This window comes from Ceratotherium simum, chromosome 24 (assembly GCF_057802395.1).
Source record: "Ceratotherium simum simum isolate JZ-2026a chromosome 24, ASM5780239v1, whole genome shotgun sequence".
Taxonomy (NCBI): Eukaryota; Metazoa; Chordata; class Mammalia; order Perissodactyla; family Rhinocerotidae; genus Ceratotherium; species Ceratotherium simum.
Genome location: NC_141923.1, coordinates 35,855,116 through 35,882,923, shown reverse-complemented (window position 1 = coordinate 35,882,923; position 27,808 = coordinate 35,855,116). Strand labels below are relative to the sequence as shown.

General features: G+C 40.1%; 1 protein-coding gene across 5 annotated transcripts in view; it reads left to right on the top strand.

The window, feature by feature from the left end:
- Positions 1–27,808, top strand: part of GPHN (gephyrin) — a 642,551-nt gene that overhangs the window by 556,677 nt on the left and 58,066 nt on the right. The window lies entirely within an intron of this gene.

The window sequence follows — 27,808 nt, the reverse complement described above, 5'->3', positions numbered from 1 at the left end:
ATAGTTCTTTTAGAAAGGGCAAAAGAAAAGAATGGAATATTTTTTGTTAATGGAGAGATAAATCAACATTCTAGATTTGCTTACTTCCCAGTATAGGTGCACTAGTCATTCCCTAAAACTATTAATTGACTCAAAATAAACATTCTTTTCAACTGATCTATGTAGTGAAGATTTTAGTATCCCTAGGACCAACTGACACTATGTTTAGCATCAGAAAGAAATTTCTGTTAAACTGATTGACTTAATTAACTGTTCTTATTTGTGATTTATTTATATGCTTTGTGCATCTAAATGAGTTCATGAGGTTTGGGAAAGCTAAAGAGAATGAGCAAACTCATAAATAACTAGTTATTAGGCAACATTGTTTAAGTTATATTTCTTGTATTCTTAATGCTTTTGTAGAGCTGGACAAATATTCCCAGTTATCCCCCGGAGTACATTGGTAGTATTTTTTTAAAGCTGTCTTTTACACTTTTTACTAAAACTATTTACTAGTGGTAAGGAAAAGTGATGGGGTGAGAACAGAGATGGTACTTACATCATGGAATCTAAGGAAAAATTTGTAGTCCTAGTTCCCTGCCCCCATACACTTGATTATTCTTAGAGAGGTTATGAAAGATTCTGTATGACTCCCTTCCCCTACTTTCTCTGGCCTGCTGTACTTACCATGGTTTTCCAAGGGAATAATGCTTCTAAATTTTATAGTCTCTGGTTCCATATAGCTTGACATTCCTCCCCTACTCCCATCCAAAGTTAGCTGTTGTTATGACTCTCTATGACCATATAGTTTAGTTAAACAAATGTTTATTGGGTACCTCTTATGCTAGGCACTATACTGGAAACTAGGGTAAAAGAGATTAAAGCATATTATCTCTCCTGAAGGCTTGAGATTCTCAGATAGCCAGAAAACCATAGAAAAGAATCATTTGTTTTCAGAAAGGCCAAAAGAAATTACATTTGTCTGTTAATGTGGCAAGTCTATAATTTAGTCACTCACAGCACAAGCTCCTCTTAAGTATTAGTTATGATTACCCCTGATGTATATGGCTTCACATATGTCCACTTCTTGAATCCATTATGGTATATTGGTAAGCAGAACAGTCGCCTTGGGCAACCCAAAGAATGCCATACGAGATGTCTGTGTATACTATATTTAAAACTTGCACAATATTTTGTGACTACGTGAGCTTGTTCAGGATGAGGGAATTATTTCAAAATTGGGGAGGTACAGTTATGAACTATAGCAAATGCAGAATAGCCAAGGTAGACATATGTTGACTTCCACAAACTACGCAAGTTAAAATTTAGCTAATACCAGTAATTATATAATTGTGGGCGTATGTTTCCAGCCTCATGCATTTGTTCAATGAATATTTACTGAGCATCTATTACATGCTGGAATGCCCACCAGGGGTTCTTTTAACTAAACATCAGACTTACAAAATGTGAATACACCATACCTTGAATCAATTTCCTTAGAAAGATATTGAACAGGAATTTATCCAGCAGGGCAGCATCAGGCTTTCTTCTGTGGGACTATTCCTCTTAGCAGTGCACACAGCCATCCAACAGCTAGCTGTTCTCTTTGTTCTTCAAGTGGCATTCAGGTGCAAGGAAACAAGAATTATACTAGGAGAGTATGGGAGCCACCAACTTAGAAGCTCCATGTCCTACATAGGAATCAGTATTTCTTATAATAGTCTTAAGCAGCTTCCAAGGTCCCCACAAGGAAAATGCCTGCTTACAAGTGTCACCACATACATGGAAGCACAAAAGCATGGCTTTCCACTAGGTATTTATAGTTCATTTATAGTTCCTTCTAGTCCATATACAGGTTACCAAGCAGAGATCATTTTTACCATAAGAAATGTTGCCTAGCAACAAGCTGACATTTCACGTTTATCAGATTTCCAGAGGAACAGAGCTAGAAAGTTAACCCAATGTCAAATTTGTCCTTAGAGATAGAGAAAGGGTTTTGTTAATCCTTTACCCTCATGTGAGAGGATGCATTGTCTGTAGAAAATTAGAAAACAATAATAAAACTGACTACAAGTCATTCTGCTTTTTATTCTCACCATGCACTGGCAATTCTAAATAATGTCAGTGATAAAATATTCCTCTCCACTGGGACAGACCAATCCCACCATTCCTCCTCTCTTAGTATGCTGCCATACTGATGCCAGGCACTGATGTGACTACTGGGGATATAGCAGCAAGACAGACAGACAAATTCCCTGCTCTTACAGGATTTATATTCTAATGGTGGGGATGGTCAATAAACAAATAGTGGTGAATGGTATGAAGAAGAAAAAGAAGGGCAAGATAATAAAGAGCAGGGGTAGAAGAGACATATGCCAGATATTATCTGTTGAAACTTACCCCACATCGGCACTTTTATACTCTCCCCTATACAGTAAGCCTGGAAGCCTGGAAGCTTGTTTTCCCAGGCTCTCTTTCCAGCTGTGGTCCAGTTAGGTTTTGCCATTGGGATGCATTAACATGATATTAAAATGTGGAAAGAAGGTAGGAGAAGTATAAGCTCCTCAACTCTCAGTTTCCTCACTGTCCTCCAACAGCCCTGCGGATAACGGTGACTTCCTGATCTTTAGTAACACACTTTTCTCCTTTTGTTTCTCCAACTCTTGCAACACACATTTGTAACCAATTCCCTATATTAAATTCTCCCTTCTCCCACCCCACCCTCCATTTGAAATACCTAGAAGAGGTTTGATTTTCCTGTCCAGATCTGAGTGATAGAGTCTTCTGTTTTATATAGGGTAAGCAGGCCTCACTAATGAGGTGAAATTAGAGTGGAAATCTGAAGGCATTGAGGGTGTATGCGCTGTGAGAGGAATTGTGTTCCAAACAAAGAGAACAACAAAGAAAAGCCCTGAGGTAGGGTGTGTGGTTGTCATGTTTGAGGAACAAGGAGGTCAGTGTGGCTGAAGTAGAGAGGAAGGAGCGAAGTAAAAGGAGATGAGCTTGGAGAGGTAACAGAAACAAGATCATTTGATTCTGAAATGCCAGTTTTGAGGAAAGGAAACATAATGTGGAACATAACAAGTTTTAAATTTTTAAATGTTTACTCTGGCTTTTATACGCCATGGCATATTGGAGGGAAAAGGGGAAAGAGCAGGGAGGCTAGTTAGAAGGATTTGCAATACTCCAGCGAGAGATTTGGACCAGAGTCATAGCAGTGGAGATGATGAGAAGTAATCAGATCCAGGATATATTTTGAAGATAAAGCCAACAGGATTTGCTAGTGAATTCTAAGTAGAATATAAAAGAAAGTAAAGAGTCAAGATGAACTCCAAGATTTTGGCCTGAGCAATTCTAAGGATAGTTATCATTTACGCAGATAAGAAACATTAGGCAGTAGATCAGAGATTCCATTTTGGACATGTTAAGTTTGACATACTTATTAGAAATTCTGGTAGAAATATTGAGTAGACAATGGAAAGTATTAGCCTGCAGCTTAGGAGAAAGATTAGTTAAGGACATACATTTGGAAGTTATCAGTATTTACATAATATTTAAAATCATGAGACTAGATAAAGTCACTTAGGAAATGAGTATAAATAGAAGTTAGGAGATGCAAGTTTTACACTTAGGAGGCAGCTATATCTTGCTCGTCTTTGCCCAACCTTTATATTTCCCAATTTTATTTTCTAATTTGACTCTTGATCACCTCTCTTTATTCATAAAATACATTCTGATCCCCTTGAAACTTTAGATGGTAGCCCACAGGTCTTTATCTGAACATCAGTCAGCCAGCTGCCATTATCTTCAGGAAGACAAGATTGTACACTTGTTATCTAGTTACCCAAAATATTAGCAATAATTATTCCTTCAGTAGATGCTAGATCTTCTAGTTTTAAGGGTACTGTTTCAATCACCTTCAGCCATATTACATAACTCATATTCATTCATTCATTCATATTTTCTCTCTCTCTCTCTCATACACACATACGCACACAGAGAATCAAGTGTATTTATCTCCACTATGCCTTTCCTTATTCTATTCCATCTTTTGTAATTTTCTTGGCCGCTGTCAATAACAGAGGCCTGTACAAACAAGTTTGAACTTTAGATATATAAAGTCTGTCTAAAATCTCCATATAGTATTCTTTGGGACCTTCCACAAGCAGCTGCTATTGTAAAACTAGAATTTTAAAATCTTTGTCCCCACTCGTAAGAGAAGGAATAGGAAGTTGAGTGCCTACTATGACCAGTACTGCTATGTGTTTTATGATTAAAGCGACACTAGGGATTAGTATAATTATCCTTCATTTTATGTAAGGGAAAATTGAAACTCAAAAACAAAGCAACTTGCCTAACATCATATATTTTGTGTAAGTGTGGGAGCCTGGTTACACATAGGTCTTTTGGCTGTAATGACTTTTTTCCACTCTGCACTAAAGCTTCCTTAAATTTCATTTCTCCAGCTTTTCAATGGCAGTCCCTGAAATCTGTCAATTTAGATAGTCCATTACTTTCTTCTAGCTATACTATACTTCTTGTCCAGATTAGAGACCGTGGCTCACCACTTTAAAATTGCCCTCACTAACACTTCAGATAGCTTCACTCCTTTAATCTATTCCTTTACTTACTATGCTAATACCTAAATGGAATGACTCCATCCTCCACTTTCTCCATTTTTGCTCCCAAGCAGAAAGACATAACTGAAAAGATTCATAGAACTGTGATTACCTGGCCAACTACAAATTTCTGCCATTTGATGTCAACCTGGCACTTAAAGTTGCTCAGTAAGTCTGATATAACTGTCTTGTTGATTTCCTAGGACATTGCTCCAGTGGAAAGTTCATTCATACATTCTACACCTTCATTAAACCTCAGTAGCAACCCTACTTTCTCACTGTTGGCAGATGACCTCACCACCTTTATAGAAAAAATGAAGCTAAGAAATATTTGTCAAACTGAACTAGATGGAGACTCTCTCATCTTCTCTTCTCTTTACCTCAAAATTTTCCCCATTCCTTTTGCTGTCTTCCTTTCTTCTAATCTAAAGGGAAAAAGTACTTCTCCTTTCTAAGAACAATTCCTCTACTTCTACCTTTAAACTCATTCTTTCTCATCTTCTTCAGAACTTTGGTTTCTAAATTATTTCCTATGTCTTCTATCTTTGATTGTTTTCTCTCTAGTGGCTTGTCTCCCTTCCACATCCAAATACTTAACACCCTGTTGCTTCCTTTAGCTACTGCACTGTTCCCCTCCTATTCACTACTAGATTTGTGGAAAGAGAGGTCTGCACCCACTGCCTTTCCTTCCTCACTATCCCTTTCTCTTAAAACTCCCAAATCTGATTAGTGCCCCGTTAGTACAGAAAGTGCTTTCTTGAGTACACTAATAACCTCCTAATCTCCAAGTCCTGCCCTGGTATTCATTCTGCTTATCTTGTCTACACCATTTAACATCAGTGCTACTGCTCGCTCACCACCTTAACACTGTCTCTTTCCTCGTGTTCTGTGACTGTTTTCTCGGTGCCCCAGCTACTACTTCTTTATTCCCTCTTCTTCGTTATCTTTCTCTCGTTCCCTAAATGGAGTATTCCTCCAAGATTCTGTTCTCTGCTGTGTCCTCCACTCTCTCTAAATTCTCCCTTAGAGTTTTTCTCTCATGTCAAATTTATGCAGGTAATTTCCCATATCTATAGCTCCAGTCCTGACCTCTTTTGTAAGTTCAAGCCTTTATTTTCAACTTCTTTTGGATATGTCCACCTGATGTTCCATCATTACCTCATCTCACTCACCATTTTTCCCTTCTTACCATAACGAGTGGAATACTTCCTTCCTGACTTGCCCCTTGTTATAGAGGCATCATTATTCCCTGAAACTGTTTTTGCCCAAGTCATCAGTGACATTAAAAAATTTTTTTTCATTTTTAATTGTAGTAAAATACACATAACATAAAATTTACCACCTTAACCATTTTTAAGTGTACAGTTCAGTAGTATTAAGTACATTCACATTGTTGTACAACCAATCTCCAGAACTGTTTTCATCTTGCAAAACTGAAATTCTTTACTTATTAGATAACAGCTCTCCATTTCCCCCTCACCCCAGCCCCTGGCAACCACCATTCTACTTTCTTTTTTTTTCTTTCTTTTTTTTGTGAGGAAGATCAGCCCTGAGCTAACATCCGATGCCAATCCTCCTTTTTTTTTTTTTTTTTGCTGAGGAAGATTGGCCCTGAGCTAACATCTGTGCCCATCTTCCTCCACTTTATATGGGACGCTGCCACAGCATGGCTTGACAAGCAGTGCGTCAGTGCACACCTGGGATGCAAACCCCGGGCTGCCGAAGCGGAGCACGTGCACTTAACTGCTTACACCACCAGGCCGGCCCCATACAATTCTACTTTCTGTCTCTATGAATTTGATTATTCTAGGTACCTCATATAAGTGGAATCACACAGAATTTGTCTTTTTGTGTATGGCTTATTTCACTTAGCAAAATGTCCTCAAGTTTCATCCATGTTGTAGTGTGTGTCAGAATTTCCTTCCTTGTTAAGGCTGAATAATATTCCACTGTATGTATACACCACATTTTGTTTATCCGCCCAGCCATCAATGGGCACTTGGGTTGCTTCCACCTTTTGGCTATCATGAATAATGCTGCTGTGAATATAGGTGTACAAATATCTCTTAAAGAACCTGCTTTAAATTCTTTTGAGTATACACTATTTATTTTTAACATAGAGAGATTAGATTGTAGTAACAGTTTACTTATAGGAAAACTAGAACATACAAATAAGCATTTATTCATTTACTTAGTATATATTGAGTCCCTACTATATGCGAAGTACTATTTTAGTTGCCAGGAATACAGTAGTAAATAAAAAAAAAACAACAATCCATATCTTCATGAAGCTTACATTCTAGAGAAATGCAAAAAAAGAAAGAAACCACTGCTAACATTGTGATATATAGTCATCCAGACTTATTTCTATGCCCATATAAATATATATTTATTTATAAAAATGAGATAGTTGTATAAATACTATTTTATTATCAGCTTTTTTTGTCACTTAAATAGCATATCACAAATATCTTTCAATGATAGTAATATATATCTATAATCCATCTCTGATGGCTATGTAACAGTTCTGTTTTATGGGTGTCTCATAATTAATTTAATCAATTCCCTATTGTTAGATATTTAATTTGCTTATTTTTCGCTATTAAAATAGACAATGTTGTGATGAGCATGCATATTTATTTGCAACCACTAAAAAAAATCTACAAAAGAGATACACTCCAAAACACTATGAGTAAATCAAAATGGATTTCTAAAAGATGTTCAGGTAATCCACAGGAAGGCAAAAAAAAAAAAAGGAAACAGAAAAACAAAAAATAAAAAGAGGCACGAACAGAAAACAAAAAATAAAATGGCACGTGTAAGCCCTAACATATCAATAATTAGGTTAAATATAAATGGTCTGCTTTATTTCTAATAGCCAAAAACTGGAAACAGCAATCAAAAGGCATGAACTATTGCTACGTGCAACAACCTGGATAGATCTCAATGGGATTATACTTACAGTCTCAAAAGGTCACATATTATATGATTCCATGTATATAACATTCTTTTTTTTTTTTTTTTTGAGGGAGATCAGCCCTGAGCTAACATCCATGCCAATCCTCCTCTTTTTGCTGAGGAAGACTAGCCCTGAGCTAACATCTATTGCCAATCCTCCTCCTTTTTTTTTTTCCCTTTTTCTCCCCAAAGCCCCAGTAGATAGTTATATGTCATAGTTGCACATCCTTCTAGTTGCTGTACGTGGGACGCCGCCTCAGCATGGCCCAACAAGTGGTGCATTAGTGCGTGCCCGGGATCCGAACCCGGGCCACCAGTGGCGGAGCGTGCACACTTAACCGCCAAGCCACGGGGCTGGCCCCCTATAACATTCTTGAAATGACAAAATTATAGAGATGGAAAACATATTAGGGGTTGCCATGGGTTATGGATGGAGGGGAGGGAGAGTATGACTACAAACGGTTAGCATGAGGGATATCTTTGTGGTGATGAAATAGTTCTGTATCTTGATTGAGGTGGCAGTTACACAAATCTACATATGTGGTAAAATGGCAAAGAATTATACATTATACCAATGTCAGTTTCCTGGTTTTAATATTATACAGTAGTTATGTAAAATGTTACTGCTGATGAAACTGGGTAAAGGGTACAGGAGACATCTGTGTACTATTTTTACAACTTTCTGTGAATATATAATTACTTTAAAATTTGAAAAAGTTTTAAAGAAATATGCACATATAAAAATTAGAGAAAAAACTAACTAATGATAGTTTATTAATATTAGATGTATACAAAGTTCTAGAAGAATACAGCTGACAGCTGCATGGGATAAAATTTTTAATGGTAGGTTTCTTAAAGGAGGTGCGTCTTGAGCCTTTGGTAAAGTATTTAAACAATGAAAATAAATGAGGTGGATTGGCAGACTGGGAGACAGTGCTGAGTAAAGTTGAAGACGAGAAAGTCATGAAATTGGTGTTTGAGGAAGATAATTTAAGTAGATGTGTGTTACTGAGCAACAGAAGTGTCAAAACCCCCATACAAAGACCACCAGAGAAACGTGAAACATGTTGATTATCTTTTGTTTTTTTGAGTGGGTGTTAAATTTGCAGAAAGGAAGGGTACCACCTTGACAGACTCTCAGTAGTGTCTTAAAAGGGGCAAGTTACAGAAGGGTATATGTAGGATACTGAATGTGCCAGAGTTAGTCATAAGGTGATTTTAGGTAAGGGAGACCTGGGTAGGATTGGGTCAGAATTTGTAATCTAGGCAAATTGCTGGAACAGTCAGTGGTCTTATCTTTGGAACATATGAGTCTATATGGAGTTACTATTAAATCAATTTGTTCATCGTCTTATCTTAGAACATATGGTTCTGAATGAGCTGCTTATTAAAACAATTTAGGCTAAGATAGTTTGTGTTCCGTGCCATAGATTTGTTACCATGCAAAGGGCATGATCTGCTCACCACAAGACAAAAGCCAATCCGTCAAGAGGCAAGACGGTGGTAGAGAAAGGACTTTTACTAAGCAAAGAGCTAGCAAATCAGAAGATGGTGGACTGGTGTCCTAAAGAACCATCTTAAGGCAAATACAGAATCTTGAAGCAGTTATATAGGGCTAGTGGGCTATAGATGAGGGGGTCAGGAATGTTGACCATCTGGCACTATAGACTGAGGGTTGCCACACCATCTTGCACTGTAGACTGAGGGATGCCACACCAGACCTTTCAGCTGTCATTGATGATGGATGCCAGTATAGAATCTCTCCAGGGGTCGTTGGAGGAGACAGTCAAGAATGTTGTCCAGGGGCTGGCCCCATGGCGTAGTGGTTAAGTGCGTGCGCTCCACTGCTGGCAGCCCAGGTTTGGATCCCGGGCGTGCACCAAGGCACCACTTGTCAGGCCATGCTGTGGCGGCATCCCATATAAAGTGGAGGAAGATAGGCACAGATATTAGCCCAGAGCCAATCTTCCTCAGCAAAAAGAGGAGGATTGGCATGGATGTTAGCTCAGAGCTAATCTTCCTCACAAAAAAAAAAAAAAGAATGTTGTGCATCTGGCATCACAGACTGGGGGTAGCTATATTCTTAAGGAACTCAAAAGAACAAAGTTACCATCTTATCACAGCTGGGAGGTATAAAGCTAAGCGGGGGTCATAAATTATAATGCATGCAGTTTTCTTTATGTTTCAGTTATTTATTGTCTAGCCTGCGTGCAAGCCAGAGTATGTCCAGCTGGGTTAATCACTTGGAGGTTATCCATAGTTACAATATGGCTCCTTTTCTACGAAAATGGCTTCCCTTACGTCAAGCTCATGTTGAACTGGTTTCAGTTTGGCACAACTTATCTGTTTTGGAAGTTCTGATTTCAGTGTCATTTCTCAGTCCCCCCTCTTCTGGCTACTTTCAGCCTAAATTAAATTGTTATTATCTTCTGGAGATGTGATCAATTCAGATTTGTACCACTTTTCTGATGGGTGGTGATTGTGTATTAGGTTTTCTGAGGTAGTCGTTTTGATGCTCTACAAGCATCATGCCTTCATGTTGTAGGGGAGGAAGACAATTCCTCTATCCTCTAGGTCCTTCTGGCTGGTCTAATAATTAAATTGACATGAGACAGAACAACAGAAGAAAATCAAAGTTTAATAATATGTATACATGGGGAAACCCAGGAAAACTGAGCAACTCGCCAGAATGGCTGAAGCCCCTCACCTAAAAAACCATTTTCAGCTAAAGACACAGGAGGATGTTGAGGGTAATGGGAGTCAGTTATGGGAGATTACCAAAAAAAGCACAGTAAACAAGAGTAAGGTTATTATGCAGATTTGAGTCCTTGTCTTCTGCATTGATTAGAGTTTCTAGTGATAAGGTCATCACCCTCTTCTGGGTACAGAGAGGGAGACACCTTTACAAATGGAGATTTCCCTTACAAATGTAAATGTCTCTTACAAAGGGTAACTTCTACTTGGTTTTCAGAGCTTCTCCCATGTCTGTAGTTTTTTAAAAAATAACCAGCCCAAAATAATCCTCATGCCAAAGAGACTCATCTTGAGGTGGCAAATTCTGCTCCCCTACAATGTTCTCTTTATTGCATGATAATTTGTTGAACTATATAGCCTAACAGCAGACGTGCAGCAGCATCTAAGGCTCTCAAGATTACACATTTGGCCACTGCCATACAAGCAAACATTAAGACAAGTATATTATCAAAGTTTGCAAGGTTCTTCAAAGCCATGATTCTAGACTTCCAAATCTGGGCATGAAAATACGTCAAATACTTTAGTATCTTTCCTTTTATAGGGAGAAAAGAGCAAATCTTTGTATTACCTAGTAGCCATCCAGGAAACTCAAAAATTGTTTAAAAAGTATAGAAGATATCTTAACGGTATTATTCTGAATTTGGAAAAGGCAAAACTGAGAAGAGTTGTCAGAGGAGACAAGATATTAATATAAGTCATAAATAAAGGCAAGAAATATTTACAGATAATATTTTTTTAATCAGCAATAAGTTAACTGTGATTATTAGAAGCTTTTGTTTAAAATGATTTAAGAACATGCCATAAACCAGAGAGTTCAGAGAGTATTTTGGTTATAAAAAGGGACCTTGGGTTATCTGGGCACAAAATAACATGGCCATTTTTAGCAAAAAGAAAACCCAAATTCCAGTAACAATTTGCAGTAAAAGATTTATAGAACTTTTTTCCTTATGAATAAACCCATGTCATGTAACCAACTTTGTCAATATTTTTAATACATATTATGCTTCCTGTAAATTCATTATTTGTAGTTATTGTTACCGCACAAAGGGCACGATCTCCTTGCCACGAGACAAAAGCCAATCGTCAAGAGGCAAGATGCTGGAAAAGAAAGGGCAGTTTATTACAGCTTGCTAGCAAGGGGGAAGATGGCCGACCAATGTCTGAAAGAACATCTTAAGGGGGCACAAAATCTTACAGCAGTTATGTAGGCCGGTGGGTTATAGGGGAGAGGGATGGGAATGTGGACTCTTGGATGTTATAGACTGGGAGTCGCCACACCAGGTCTTTCAGTTTTTGTTGATGATGGCTATCAGCGTAGACTCTCTGTTCAGGGGTCATCACATTCCTAAGGAACTCAAAATAACAAAGTTATCATCTTATTGCAGCTGGGAGGTACATGCACAAGCAGGGGTTATAAAATCTACAGAGCAGTTAGATCTCCTGGAGGGTGCATATCCAGCTGGGTTAGTTAGTCAGAGGTCATTCAAAGTTACAATAGGGTTTCTTTTCTACAATATGGCTTCCCTTATGTCAACCTTATCTTGAGCCAGTATCATTATTACTCCTAAATAATAAAAGTCATTTCCCTTCAGACTTTCTATACTCACTGTATAACAACGCCCCCAAATGTATTTTTTCACTATCTTCCTTCATATTCTGGCACAATCAGATAATTTTTACTTTAAGATAAATATTGTTCTGGGGCCGGCCCAGTGGCACAAGCAGTTAAGTGTGCGTGCTCCGCTGCGGTGGCCTGGTGTTCGCCGGTTCGGATCCCAGGCGCACACCAAGGCACTGCTTGTCAAGCCATGCTGTGGCGGCATCCCATATAAAGTAGCGGCATCCCATATAAAGTAGAGGAAGATGGGCATGGATGTTAGCCCAGGGCCAGTCTTCATCAGCAAAAAGAGGAGGATTGGCAGATGTTAGCTCAGGGCCGATCTTCCTCACAAAAAAAAAAAAAAAAGATAAATATTGTTCTGTTTTTTCCTGATAAGCAAAGCATATTCATTATCTTGCACAAGTATTCCTCTACATTCATATATCCTTTTTAACCTGTTAATGATGGTACTTTAACCTGTTAATGATGTACTTAATAAGAGCACTGGTATATTAAACATGATACTGTCTACATATCCAAGATTATTTATCAGTTGCTCAAATTAATATTAAAGTTCTTAGAATTAGCTGTCTGGAAATTAAGATTTAATTTCATATAAAATCTTATGATCTAGTAGAAGCATTATAAGAAATCATCTTGTAGGGGAAGAAAAACATATTTTTCCTCTACCCTTCTAATTTCTTGGGTTATAAATTTTGTTACCCCTGTAACAGAAGATTAACAAGAGAAAGTCATACACATTTATTTAATATGAGTTTTACATGACATGAGAGCCTTTGTAGGGGTGGAAATATTTTCGCTTCTTCCCTTCTAGGCTCTTTGGCTGGTCTAATAATTAAATCGATATAAGACAGATGAACAGGAAAAAAAAACAAACAATTGTCTAGTACAGGAGCCCATAAAGATATGAAGACTCAAAAGGTAGCCAGAGGGGCCGGCTCAGTGGCGTAGCAGTTAAGTTCGCGTGCTCCACTTCGGTGGCCCAGGGTTCACAGGTTCAGATCCTTGGTGCGGACCTACACACCACTCATCAAGCCACGCTGAGGCAGCATCCCACATAGAGCAACTAGAAGGATGTACAACTATGACATACAACTATCTATTGGGGCTTTGGGGAGAAAAAAGGGAAAAAGGAGGAAGATTGGCAACAGATGTTAGCAGATATTAACAGATGTTATGCAGATAAGTTTCTTAGATGAAAAGGTATCTCTGGTAATAGCTCTATTGCTGGTGCAGGCTCCTTTTCCAATTAGGCAGTTGAGGGGAGATAAAGAGCTTTTCCTGAATATGCAGGGTTTTTGATTGTCTTTATCTCAAAATAATCCTCATGCCAAAGTGGCATATCTTGGGGTGGCAAAACCTGCTCCCCTTCACCTTCATAGGAAAATGAAGACCTGAAGAAACGGTTAAACCTGACCATTTTTATATTAGGTTTGATGAAGAGTGGGAAGTCGTGGAAAGATGTAATAGGACAAAGGGTATGAGGTAAGTTAGTAAACTGGGAGAAACTTAGCAAGGCCTGTTCATTCAGTTTCCTTTCTGTGTCCCTTCATCTTCAGAGATAAGGATGCTCCTTTCCTCCGGGCATAGGGAGGGCACCTCTCACGTGAGGGTTTTATGACCTGCTTCAGGACAAGGTCAGAAAGTCCTTCGTGCACATGCCATTTTTCAAATTCCTTCAGCTTAAAATATTTGATATGCCAAGTGCCATATTTTCGGATAGCATGTCTTGAACCTCATCAGTCTCTTTTCAGAGACATTCCATATCATCATTCCCAGATTCAGATGAACACAAATTTTGCTATTTTCTAGCAAAACCAGTAAAGGAAATTTAGAAGATTAAAATTAGGATTTTTTATGTATGAGAAAATAAGCCCCAGGCTTGCATCATTAGAATATTATTCTAGTATAATTTTCTTACATGATGGTGAAGTCAGGAAGAAAACACATGATAGTTTTTAAACTGAAACTATTAAATCAGTCTGATTTGTCCAGTCATCATAATAGAAATAGCTTATGAACTTTTTTCTAATACAATTTGTAAATCTCTGTATTTATAAACTAAATTCTTAAAGACTCCTTAAATTATGTTAAAAGCTCTGAGTGTTCTTTTTTCCTTCTTATAACCTAGTAACCAAGGCAATTAGCTTAACTCTCAATTAAAACTTTTTTTTCCAGAGTTTAATGAAAAGCCATTTAGAATAGGAACATGCTCCATTAGAGTTTATAATCTGACTTTTTCCCCCCCTTTTTGTGTTAGATCTGTTTATCTGGGCTATCTGGGTATTTCTAAGCTGTGCCCATAATGACCAGGATTGGTTTTTGATCAATTAATAAATTAAGTTTTCCAGAAGAGAGAGAAAGAAATGTGAGGATGTATAAGGGAGCTGTTTGCAATGGATATGGAAAGAGTTACTGACTACTATAAAAGTCTAATCATCTTCCCTTTGTAAAGAGGGGAAAAGTCTTAGATGCAGACAAACCCATTTCAATACAAAAGAGAGAAAGTGAATCATTACAACCAGTCGTAGGCCCTTTAACAATTTCATCAAGACGATGTTACCACACAAAATTGGGGTTCTCTGCCCAACGCGCATCAGCAAGCCAGTTAATTATGGCACCAGCCTTTGAAGGAAGAAATCAGCTTTTTATTCTGCAAGATGGATCTCCAGGGAGACAGGGGGCGTGTGCCCTCAGATCTGTCTCCCCGATTCAGGATTTGGGACAAAATTTAAGAGGTTAGGGAGAACAGGTTGGCACGCAGAAATGCTGATGGGACAGGTTTCCATTGGTGGGCTTCAGGTATTTATGGTAAGGTTTTAAACATTTATGATGAGGTTCTAAACATCTATGATGAAACTGGGAAGGAATTTTAACACCGGATTTTCCTGAATGCGAGACCCCTCGCTTCTGATACTAGTCCGGCTTTCAAGTTCCAGTCACGTCCTGGTCCTTGGGTTCTGTAGCAGGATGCTCTTTGGTTCCAAAGTCATTTCTGGTCATGATTTCTTCTTTTGTGCATGCCCTGGCTGCGTGACTTTGCAGTTTTTCTGAAAGACAATCCTTAATCACTTTGTTGATAAGAGATGGGATCTGTTCAAACTGGCTCTAAATGGGCCCGTGGTTACAAATCTCCCCTCTTTTTTGTTCATTCCTCAATCCTGAGGGAATGGGATGACGACCGCCCTAGCTGCTTCCTGCTGGTAAGGGGCGTAGGCCTAACAAGGGCCTGAGGAATGACCAGCTTATAATTGTAACTACACACAAGTTCCAGAGCATTATTCCCGGAGGGATTGATATCCTTGGGTTTCTGGGAATAGACTTGGCAAGAGAAGTAAGAATCTTGAACCTGGGCAAAAGGTGTAACAAGACCATCACCAAAGGACCTATTAGTAAGTACAACCATACCTCATTAGGAAGAAATTTTTATTTATAAAGAGATGCCAGGGTGAGAGGGAAGGCGTCATCCCTATCTTGGCTTTGGAGCATTGTAAATGTTTAAAGCAGATGTACAAAGCCTGCCCAACAGGCCAGTCAGGGCTTTTTGTAAAAAAAACTGGGTTAGGCCGAATTAATTTTAAACCAAATGGCTCCCTCATATATTCTAATATATCCTCTTGCTCTCCATTCATTTGTCATTTCCCCCTTCTTTGATAATCTTTCCGTAGAAAGCATTGACGATTAAAATATCGTCCCTCACCGCCAGGGTGGTTGCTACCTGCCCTGGGTCCCTCAAGTCCCTCGGTGCTAGGCCTTTATCCCATTAGTTTGCCTAGTTATCCACATTGGGGGGAAATAGTGGACAAGCATAGATATATTTATATTTATATATATATATACACACACACATTAACGGAGGAAGCTCTTCATATGTTTTTAGATTTTTGTTTGTTTGGTTTTTTTAAGATTTTATTTATTTATTTTTTCCCCCCAAAGCCCCAGTAGTTGTATGTCATAGCTGCACATCCTTCTAGTTGCTGTATGTGGGACGCGGCCTCAGCATGGCCGGAGAAGCGGTGCGTCGGTGCATGCCCGGGATCCGAACCTGGGCCGCCAGCAGCGGAGCGCGCGCACTTAACCACTAAGCCACGGGGCCGGCCCTGTTTTTAGATTGTTGAGCAAGCATTGTACATGTGCTTTTTGTGACTCTTTATGATTACATTGTCTACAATTAGAGAAAGACTAGTTTTAAAATAAGTTCTTAAGCTTGATCAGTAAGAGAAATTCATCCAGAGTCATAGAATTGATCGACCATCTCAAATTGTTGAGCCATCGTTACTTTAGCTTGCATACTAGTCTTACAGCACTGAGTAAAGAAAACAGTAATGAGTTTGAATATTATGACTAACACAAGAATTCCAAGAAGTAACAGAAATAGAAATTGTAATCCGGATCTCAAAAAGGAACCAATACCTGAGGGAAGCCAACCAAATAAATCAAGACCGGGTGTGGGATCGCTCAAGGCATTCACTTGCTTTCTCACATGCTTTAAGAGGGATGACACATTGGAAGATTCGTCAGGTATGTAGACACAGCATTCAGTCTCAATAATTGCACATGTACCACCTTGGGAGACTGTTAGAATATCTAAGGCCATTCTATTTTGAAGGACAGCCTTTCTCATTAAAGACACCTCAGTATTTAACAAGGCTATTCCTGCTTGACTATCGTTAAGGGCTTGTTGAGTAAATTTAGTCAGAGCTTTTACACATATTATGACATCTTCTAGCCCCTCGGAAGAAGCAAATATAGCCGGTAGGTGGTCATACCAGTGGAACACCGCATGAGCCCACCTGGCCTTAAGGAGAGGAAGATTAGCAACGGATGTTAGCTCAGGGCGAATCCTTCCTTGCATCTAAGGGAAACCCAGGGTGCAGCGTCCTAGCCATCCAGGCAATAGCCAAGGCCAGAGGTTTGTTCCACCTAACTATTGAGTTCCATTAGGAGCCACCCAGTAAATGCCTGGCCACCGAGACCAGTCTGTTCCAAACCAATCATTTTCTTTAAGTATGACAGTATTTTGGCATGATTCGGGGGGTATCCATCCCATATTTTGAGTGCAATTCAGAAAATTTTGTTTGGAATGATTTCTTTGCTCCCAACATAAGGGTACTGGTGCATTTAAAGATCCATAACTAGGAGTAAGCCAAACATATCCATCCCAGATTTGTGTAAAACCTCCCATAGTTCTCCCAGTATTATCTGTCTTCTTTTGTTTCTTTGCAAGTTGTTGGGATAATTGCATAGTATGAGTAAGAGAGAAAGAGTAGCCATGCCCTGTATCATTAACAGTGTGGGCTATTGGCCATGTTTCAGGATCACAATTACTAATATTGGATGTACTATGAATATTAGATCTTTCCATCATAATAAACTGTTGTAAAGCTTTCCAGTCCGTACCTTGTAAGGGAGAAACCCACCAAGGTAACCCAGATGTACTAGAAAGGGGAAGTTGGCCACATATCCAACAATTGGACTGATTTTGTGTGTGGCAATGTTTGTAAAAAAACATTGCAATTAGAGGCCCATTCAGATGTGGATTGGAAAAACAAACATAGTATCAGGAAAATCTTAAATGACATTTTTGTGATTAATCAAAAAGGGTTTTGTAATCAGGTGCTAATCTATAAAAAGTAAGGCAATCTAGAAATTAATTGTTTATCAATTATATAGAGTCTAAACTTCACAAGGATTTAAATGAAGAGATATAAGGTTAATACAGGCCTGGTCCAGAGTCTTGGGACAGTGGTCTACAACAGATGTCATCGTCTTCTCATCCTGGTTTGGAGATATTTGTATTGGTCAGTCAAAGTCAGGTGTCAGAAAAGGAGTTGAAACCCACTCAGCCTGGTACCTGGAGACCCAAGAGTTTCCTCAGTTTTTGTTGCTTTTTCTGAAAATAACTTAAGATCAGTTAGAGGCTCATAGGAATACTCTCGGGTAGAACTGCTGGCTGTAGGCCTCCATGCCCACCCAATGTTCAGATGATTTGGTCCTTCCATATCCTGCTGTCCACGAAGCGCGTTACCTGCTTGAGAATTATAAAGGGGACGACAGAGGTCCTGGTTGGAAATGGGTGCTATTTTTACTCATGAGTGGTGTACCCAAGGCTTAACTCCCTTTAATTTTACTGAAGAATGTGTAACCAGAAGGACTTCATAGGGTCCATCCCACTTAGGCTGCCGTTGGTCCTCAGGGTGTTGACTTATCCAAGTCTTGACGAGGACCCAATCCCCTGGGCTTACGCAATGCAGAGGAACGTCCGTAGGAAACATTAATCAGCTGGAGGCATATTTAGGTATAGCAGATAAAGTAGCACCTAGAGACTGTACACATTTTATAGCATCCAGTTCTTTTACAACATGACCATTTTCAAGATTGCAATAATACTTAGTCTTAAGGAAAGGTCTCCCGTATAACATTTCATAAGGGCTTAATTGAAGCCTACTTTTAGGGGCTTCTCTTACCCTAAGCAGGGCAACTGGCAAGACCTGGTCCCATGTTAGGTTGGTTTCCTGGCATATTTTAGCAATTGTTTTCTTTAAGGTACGGTTCATCTTTTCAGTCTTTCCTGCAGACTGAGGTCTCCATGAAGCATGTAACTTCCATTGTATTCCAAGGGCTCCAGACACCTCTTGTGTTACTTTGGCTATGAAAGCTCCTCCGTTGTCACTTTGAATTGAAAGATGCAGCCGAAAACGAGAGATAATTTCCTTTAGTAAGGCTTTTGTTACTTCAGAAGGCTTTTCTGTCCTGCACGGAAAGGCTTCGACCCATCCTGTGAAGGTGTCCACAAATACCAGCAAATATCTATAATTCCCCATGGCTTTGGCATAACAGTAAAATCTATTTGCCAGTCGTCTCCTGGTTTTGTCCCTCGGGTTTGTACCCCTTTGATTATTAGCGGTGGCCCAGTTTTAGGATTGTTTCTGGCACAAATCAAGCAATTTTGTACTACCTTCTGGATAGTCCTTTGCATTTGTGGACCAACAGTAAACTTCTGTAGCCAATGATAGGTTGCATCTCTCCTATAATGGGTTCCCTGATGCAAGTAATGATTTCTTCCATTAAGTGCTCAGGTGTAAGCACTAGTCCCTGTTTATTATAAATCCAGCCTACCATCTGACCTGTGAGCGTCTGTATGAAATCCCCATTCTTCTGCTCTGTTTAAATCCGTTTCTGAATACTGAGGCTTAAACAGGGACAAATCCATCCTTGGGATGAGTGCTAGGGCCTTAGGATTTGGGGGTTTTGTTCTGGCTGCCTGTTTGGCGGTCTGATCAGCCAGATTATTTTCTTTAGCTATATAACTATCAGTCTTTTGGTGGCCCAGGCAATGTACTATGGCCACTTTTTCTGGCATCATGACAGAATCTAATAAGGCCAGTATCTCATCTGTGTGTTTAATCTCTTTTCTTCCTGAAGTTAGTAGACCCCTCTCTTTCCATATAGCCCCATGTGCATGCACGACAGAGAAGGCATACTTAGAATCAGTATAAATGGTTACCTTTCTCTTAGCTCCAAGATGTAGGGCTCTTGTGAGGGCTATGAGTTCTGCCTTCTGGACAGATGTACCTGGAGGAAGGGCTTCTGCTTCTAGGACCTCCTGATGAGTTACTATGGCATACCCAGCCTTTCAAGTCCATGGTCCATGAAGCTGTTCCCATCGGTAAACATTTCTATATCTGGATTCTCCAGAGGCTGGTCAGTCAGGTCAGGTCTGCTAGAATAAACTCCTTCAGTTATTTGTATACACTCATGGACAGGTTCTCCTGCTGTAGTGGGAAGCAAAGTGGCTAGATTTAGGGTGGATACCATCTTTAATTTTACATTTGGGTTGTCCAGTAGTATGGCCTGATATTTGCCTAGCCTGCCAGAGGTGAGCCAGTATCCTCCCTTCTGTTCCAAAAGAGGAAGTACACTGTGAGGGGTGTGCACAGTGGTGGGCTGACCCAAAGTAAACTTTTCTGCCTCCTGTAACAAGTCATAGGTGGCTGCTACTGCCCTCAGGCAGATCAGCCATCCTTTAGTCACTATATCCAGCCATTTTGAGAAGTAGGTAACAGGCCTTCTCGTGTTACCCAAATTCTGGGTTAGTACCCCCAGGCTAACTCCTTGCCTCTCATGGACAAACAGGTCAAACAGCTTTTGAATGTCTGGAAGGCCTAGAGCAGGTGTGGTAAGCAGCTTCTCTTTAATAGTTTGGAAGGCTCTATGGCATTCTCCAGTCCAATTAAGGGGTTCATTATCTCCACCCTTGAGAGCCTCATAGAGGGACCTAGCTATCAGTCCGAAGTTAGGGATCCAGATACGGCAGAATCCTGCCATGCCCAGGAACCCTCGCAACTATCTTCTGGTGGTGGGCACGGCCACCCTAGCTAATGCCTCCCTTCAAGCTGGCAATAAGTTTCTTTGTCCTTTTGATAACTCAAATCCTCGGTATTTTACAGTCGGTTGAGAAATTTGTGCTTTTCTCTTAGAAACTTTATATCCCTGTTCTGCCAGAAAGTTTAAAGTAAGGATTGTATTTTGGTCTGAAGCTTCCTTAGTTTTACTAGCAATCAGTATGTCATCCACATATTGGACTAAGACTCCTTCACTTAACTGGAGATCCCTTAAGTCCTTGGCTAAAGCTTCCCCGAAGATGGTGGGGGCATTTTTAAATCCTTGTGGAAGTACCATCCAACAATATTGTTGTTTTACCTTAGTCTCTGGATCGTCCCATTCAAAGGCAAACAGTTCCTGGGACTCGGGACTTAAGGGTATGCGGTAAAAGGCATCCTTTAAGTCCAGAACTGTAAACCAGCAGAAGTCTCCAGATAAAGTTGTAAGCAAAGTATAAGGATTTGGTACCACCAGATGTATATCCTCTACAATTTGGTTAATGGCTCTCAAATCCTATACAAAACGGTAGTCTCTGGTCCCAGGTTTTTGTACTGGCAGGATGGGAGGGTTATTACGGAGACTGACAAGGTCAGATTAGTTAGCATTTCAGAAAGGTGGCTATCAGAGGTTTTATACGCTCCTTTGCATGTCTCTTTAAAGCATATTGCTTTAAATTTGGAGCCTTGGCGGCTGGGCGGAGTTTAACTACTATTGGATCAACCGTCTTGGCTCTTCCTGGCCTCCCGTCAGCCCAAACATCCGCTCTTAAGTTTTGCAGAATTTCCTCAGGGACTTCTGATTAAGGTTCTTCTCCCAGTTGTAACAGCTGCTTGGAAGGCACAGGCTTGATCTGGGAGGACTTTAATGTCTACTTTTTCTGGTGAAAAAGTTACTTGGGCATTTAATTTTGTCAGTAAATCTCATGCCAACAAGGGGATAGGGCACTCAGGCATATACAGAAAGCTGTGCTTTAGATACGTTTTCACTATGTGACACTTGAGTGGTTGTAGAAAAGGCTTATGAGAGACTTCCCCAGATACACCAGTAATGGATGTGGTCTTGGAGAAGAGGGGGCCCTGCCTGGTGTTTCATACAGAATAAGTAGCTCTGGTGTCAATTAGAAAGTCCATCAGTTTCTTTCCCACTGCTATTGTTACCCAGGGTTCCTTGTGGGAAATGTCGATGGAGCTAATGGAGGTTAAAGGAGCCCCCAGGCTCCGTCATTCCTGGTCCTTATCTGCGAGCTGGGGCATCTGGTGGGAGGCTTTGAGGCAAGCCTGTTTCCCTTCTGGCCGAGGAAGGTTGTTTCCAGTGACCCTCCTGCCTACAAAGGGCACATTGTCTGGGCCCCAGGCCTGAGTATCTCTTGTGGTTGGAAGGTAGGGGTGCGCGGGGTCTTACCCACGGCTGTCTGTCTTCTCTCATAGGCCTTGGAGGATTGCGACAGAGGGCTGCAGCGAGTAGCGTAGCGAGTAGCGTAGCGAGTAGCGTAGCGAGTAGCGTAGCGAGTAGCGTAGCGAGTAGCGTAGCGAGTAGCGTAGCGAGTAGCGTAGCGAGTAGCGTAGCGAAGCTTGCTTTCGCATCTCCTGCTGTTTTTGTTTCTCTTGTTCCTGGTCTCGGCTGGTAAACACCTTAAACGCAATCTCAACGAGTTGTGAGATGGACATCCTTAATCCCCCTTCCAATTTTTGCAGTCTCTTCCTTATATCAGGGACACTCTGATTGATAACGGTCATATAAGGTCAGTCTCATGTTATCCGGATGCTCTGGGTTAATGTCAGTATACTTTCTATAGGTTTCAAAGACTCTCTCCAGAAAGGTTGAAGGATTTTCTTTTGGCCCTTGTTGTACTTCCTGGACCTTATTTAAGCTTTTCAGCTTTGGGACCCCCTTCTGCATTCCAGTTATTAAACATGCTTTATAATAGTTTAACTTTGCCCGGCCTCCAGGGTCATTGGGGTCTCAGCCTGGGTCAACTCCGGGTATGGCCTCTACCGCTGGAGCGCTGATTGGATTGTTAGGTTGTAACTTATGGAGTCTCTCAGCCTCCTGATGAGCTTTGTCCAGTACCATCCTGCGCTCCTCTGGGGTGAGGAGGGTGTTCATAAGGGCCTGAATGTCAGCCCAGTTGGGATCATGAGTAGCAAAGATGGTTGTAAATAAACTTTCCATCTTTTGGGGATCATCTCGATAAGTAGGCATGTTGTTTTTCCAGTTGTATAAGTCCGAAGTTGAAAAGGGAGTGTGCACATACAAAAAACCTCTGGGTTGGCCTTGTTCATCGAGACCTGCAGGAACTTGCCTTAGGGGGAATTGCCCTGCCTGGGGTGGAGCATGCCCTGGGCTGAATTGGGTACCCCCACGGGTGTGAGACGGGGAGACCATTCCTATCTGACTATTAGGAAGAGGGGGATATAAAGCCAAGCCAGCGGCTTCAGGGGGGTCATTGTGCCCTTCCTGGTCATCTCCAACTGTGCCTCCAGCATATGGTGGGGGCGCTAATGCAGAGACAGCAAATGCGGAAAGACAAGATCATCCTCGGACTTTGATTCTGGGAGAACAGGTTTTTTCTGTGGATCTTCCCTCTGAATCATGATCTTACATCTTTTTTCCAAATTCTTATTCTGATATAAAGACATAAAAGACTGCACATAAGGGATTTCATCCCATTTCTTTTCTCTTTTACAGAATTGGTCTAATTGCAAGATGGTATTATAGTTCAGAGACCCGTTCTGGGGCCGTACCTCATCTGACTCCAATGAGTATTGGGGCCAGCTTGTGTTACAAAAGAAAATCATTTTCTTTTTTTCCATGGGCTTATAACTGAACATTGCCCAATTTTGAAGAACATATCCCAGGGGGGTACATTCTGGTATACTATTTTTATTTTCCATTTTGAGGGGGCTTTTATCAAGGTGGCCACAACAAAGTCTTTCTAGGGAAAGGTGTTTTAAGGTGTGTTTGTGGGAACAGCTTCCCCAAGAATAATCGAGGGGTTGACTCTTTCCCTTACATATTCTGGCACCCACAAAGTTCAGGTGACTTAAGCCCCGGATGAGCTGCCACTGCCGACTGCCTCACCACGAACAATGAGGGCCCAGTAAGATATGTTCTTCAGGTGGGGTCCCTATGAGGCTGTTGTAGGTCATGGGCAGTCACCCCGACACCTCTGTAAAGTCCCCAGTCACCTGGGAACGTCCCAAAGGACCAGAGAGAACAGTGCCTCTTTTCTTCGGAGTCAGAAGACCCTCATAAGATTAGTCTAAAAGGCAGTTTGTTATGGTCACCGAGAAATTCAGTCCCCAATCAGCCAATTTTAACAAATAACACAGTCAAACATAGACACAGAAATCCAGTATTCTGGGACCCTATCCCAGAGCTCCCGACTCGAACCCAATCCATTTGAGTACCCCAGCGGCTGTAACCCTTTTATATTGTCTCCCTTGCCTTGGGACTTTAACCCAGCAACCAGATCTCACCAGTGGGGCCTCTAACCCACAATCCTGAGAAAATATTAGACAGTTTTAGGCACAGGCACTTTTTAACAAGGTCACTCACCCAAAAGACATCTGATCCTGGAGCTGTTTTCTTCTCCCAAAGGAAAAAAAAACGCCTTTGGGCCTGGAGCGCTGCAGTGGGGAAATAGGAATCCAATCAGTCGAGCCTCTAGACGAAATTGTCTAGGTAGCCGCTTAGGGTCGATGAAAAGACCCCACACCCAGCCAGGGGTTCCAGAGCCTCGGGCAGGTCGTCACAGGACCTCGTGCCTTCGTGGTCACCAATTGTTACCGCACAAAATTGGGGTTCTCTGCCCGATGTGCATAAACGAGCCAATTAATTATGGCACCAGCCTTTGAGGGGAGGAATCAGATTTTTATTCTGCAAAGTGGATCTCCAGGGAGACAGGGGGCGTGTGCCCTCAGATCTGTCTCCCCGATTCAGGATTTGGGACAAAATTTAAGAGGTTAGGGAGAACAGGTTGGCACACGGAAACGCTGGTGGGACAGGTTTCCATTGGTGGGCTTCAGGTATTTATGGTAAGGTTTTAAACATTTATGATGAGGTTCGAAACATCTATGATGAAATTGGGAAGGAATTTTAACACCGGATTTTCCTGAATGAGGGACCCCTCGCTTCTGATACTAGTCCAGCTTTCAAGTTTCGGTCACATCCTGGTCCTTGGGTTCCATAGAAGGAGGCTCTTTGGTTCCAAGGTCGTTTCAGGTCATGATTTCTTCTTTTGTGCATGCCCTGGCTGCGTGACTTTGCAGTTTTTCTGAAAGACAATCCTTAATCACTTTGTTGATAAGAGGTGGGGTCTGTTCAAACTGGCTCTAAATGGGCCCATGGTTACAACCATAGGATTAAATCTCTGAAGAACAGAAACAAAGAGGGAGGTCTCTTACAATAAACTAAGTGATTTCTCTTTTAGATAAATAAAACCTTCTCATGAGGGTTTAACAAAAGAACTGAATTTTTTTATGTTTTTATTTAAATTTCATTTTGAATCTTTGCATAACAATAAAAATGGTAATCAGTGAATATTCAGAATTGTGTTCCCCTTTTGTTCTAAAAGTGTTTTCAAATGAATGATTGTGGTCATGTCAAAAGCACTCCAAAATGACTACTGCAATTCAAATTGTCCTTGATGAAATTATGCTTTTTAGAAAGATAAATGCAAGAAAGATAAAACAGAACCCAGAGTTATGCCAGGAGTTAGCACAAGTTTATTGTTAGCTGAATCCATGAATTAATTACCTAAGGGTCCGTCAAAAGGGAAAATATCGCTTATATATTATGTCTAAAGTCCTTAACACTAAGTTTGAACCCCTGACAGCTGACCCTAAAAATCAGCAGGCCAGAATGGGTAGAGAGGAGATCTGTTCCAAAGCCAATTTCTCAAACATAAACTAAGAAACATTCTTACAGACACAAAACAGTGTAGCCAAACAAGATGGTTAGTATCAAATCCATGCTTTAGCACACCTTCACCAAAGAAAACAGAAATTAGTATAAATTCGGTCAGATAACCAAAAAATCCTGGGAACCTTTTTCTTACAACAAACAAAGTAAATATCAGTTAGCTTTGGGAGTGCAACAAAAAAGGATCAGAGTTTAACATAAAGTGCTGGACTTAGGATCATAAACAAATAATCACCTGAGCAAAGAGGCTTAAGAGACCTGAGTAAAGTGCACTGTAACCAGTATGAGAATACTGGTGGCAACAGGTCTTACCTAAGTCTTGGTGGGACCTCCATGACTATCAAAGGTCTAATACAAAGACCACGAGGGAAACCTGTTGATCATACAAAGCTGGATATATTAAAGTTTCTGAGCAAGGGAGAGCATCACCTTGACAGAGTCTCAGTAGTGTCTCAAAACAGGGAAGTTACAGAAGGATACTTACAGGATTTAGAGGATTGGGTTTGGTCATTGGGTGGTTTTCAGGTAGAAGTTTTAAGTAAGGTCTAGGCAGAGACTGGTCAGATTTTGTAAAATAGGTGAGTTGCTGGAACAGTAAGTCCTAACTTTGGAGCACATGAGTCCATGTGCGTTTACCATGGTCTCAATTTGTCCATGGTCTTATCTTGGAGCATATAGGTCTGAACAAGCTTGTGTTAAGACAATTTGATAAGATTTTTAAGATAGTTTGAGTTACATGTCCTGGTTTGATACAGTTTATCTGTTATGCAAGTAATAGTACAGTTTTGCAAGTTGATGTTTCTGTTTTATTTCTCAGAAGAAAAGAGTTTGGAGGCAAGAGAGCCAATTATAGGGCTTTTGCAGAAATTTAGACATATTAAATGCCTGAAATTGGGGAAGGGGGGTGGTAAGAGAGTGAATGAAAACGTAGGCTCAAGGAGGAGACGGATTAAGATGTTGTTAATGATTGAGACCTTTGGGAAGATGGTGGACTACGAAGGAAAAAAAAGAATCAAAGCTTAAATGTCTGAAAGCTGGGAAGATAGTGGTACCACTGACAATAACAGAAACAGGAAATTGAAATTTAATATGTGGTAGATAGGAAAGGAACAAGGTATGGAGATAATGGGTTATGTTTTGTTTTACTTTGTTTTGTGTTTTTTTTATTTGCGTTTTAACTGTAATAAGTTTCAGGCATCATTCCAGAGTTGACCAGAAGTATACCAGAAAATAAGATTCAGTTTTAAAGGGGAATATTGTGAATTTATTCGATTATATTCAGCCTTATAATCTTCTATTCAATTCTCTATGTTTTCTTTGAAAATACTTAAAATGCACTGTAAATCCCACACCCTTATTTAACTATTACTTCACTATGTCAATTACAAATAACTGGTTCTCCAGTGATCTCTAATTGTTCTGTTATTTCTAGAACTGTTTGCAGCAAAATAACAGAGAGGAACATGAATGGCAAAGAAAACACCCTAATAACAGGGGAATCTCAGTTGGTGGTCAGTTACTCTTTCGTGAAAAAAAAAATTATATAACCACACAATTTTCTCTTGGAAGCAACTTGTCTGATTAATGGAGTTAAAGAGCTGCAAGCTTTGGCCTTTACAAAATTATGTAACTTCAATAACCATGTGTTAATTAAGATTAGAAAATTAATCTATATTAGCACTGCAATAGCAGTTTTCCGAGCTCTGCCAGTGACTAAGGATGAAAGTGGGTTGCAATGTCACATGGCATCTGATTAAGTTAAATTAGTGCAATATTGAAGGGAAGACTCCCAGGTGACACTGAATAAGACGATCAGAGTTTTTCTCCAGCTATTGTAAGGGGACAGTTGGTTGCAAAGCTACTACTTTTCCAATGTAAAGCCAAAGGTCTGGCCACATGGTCTCACCAGTGAGTCAGGAGGAAGATTGAAGGGGCTAGAGGTTTTTGTTTGGTAGAACTGAGATATGAAACCCTGGATATTAGCCATATTAACAGCCTAAGCATCTGAAATGTGCAGGCTTGCCTTCAGCCTCCTAAAATAATATTCTGGATTTTCTCACATCAAAGATGTATTTTTTTTTTCATTTTATATTATTTCTGAAATCAAAATACATCTTAAAATTGATGCATAAATTAAAGTTGTATGTTGTGTGTGTCCATGTGTGTTAAGGACCCCCTACTCTTAAGTATTTTATAATCTAATAAATCTAAATCTGTGTTCACATTATAAGCTAATTCCATATATACTAGCATCTAGGAGTAACAATATGAGAACAATTAGGGGGAAAATAGGTGCTCTTTCAATATCATATATCATAAAGAAAGAAAAGACAATCAAATTTATTGTGTATTTATCTATATTTACCAAGTGTTCATTATCTCAACCCTGAAAACTACTTTTCAAGGTAGTTATTGTTACTTTATGTTATAGATGAGAAAATTAAGGCATAATGTGTTTGGGCAACTTGAATTTGAAACTTGCCTAAATCTCAAGCTCTTCCTACTGTACCACACTGTCTCACTGTCTCATTGGAACATCCTAACGTAGAATAACCTTCTTATAATTTTC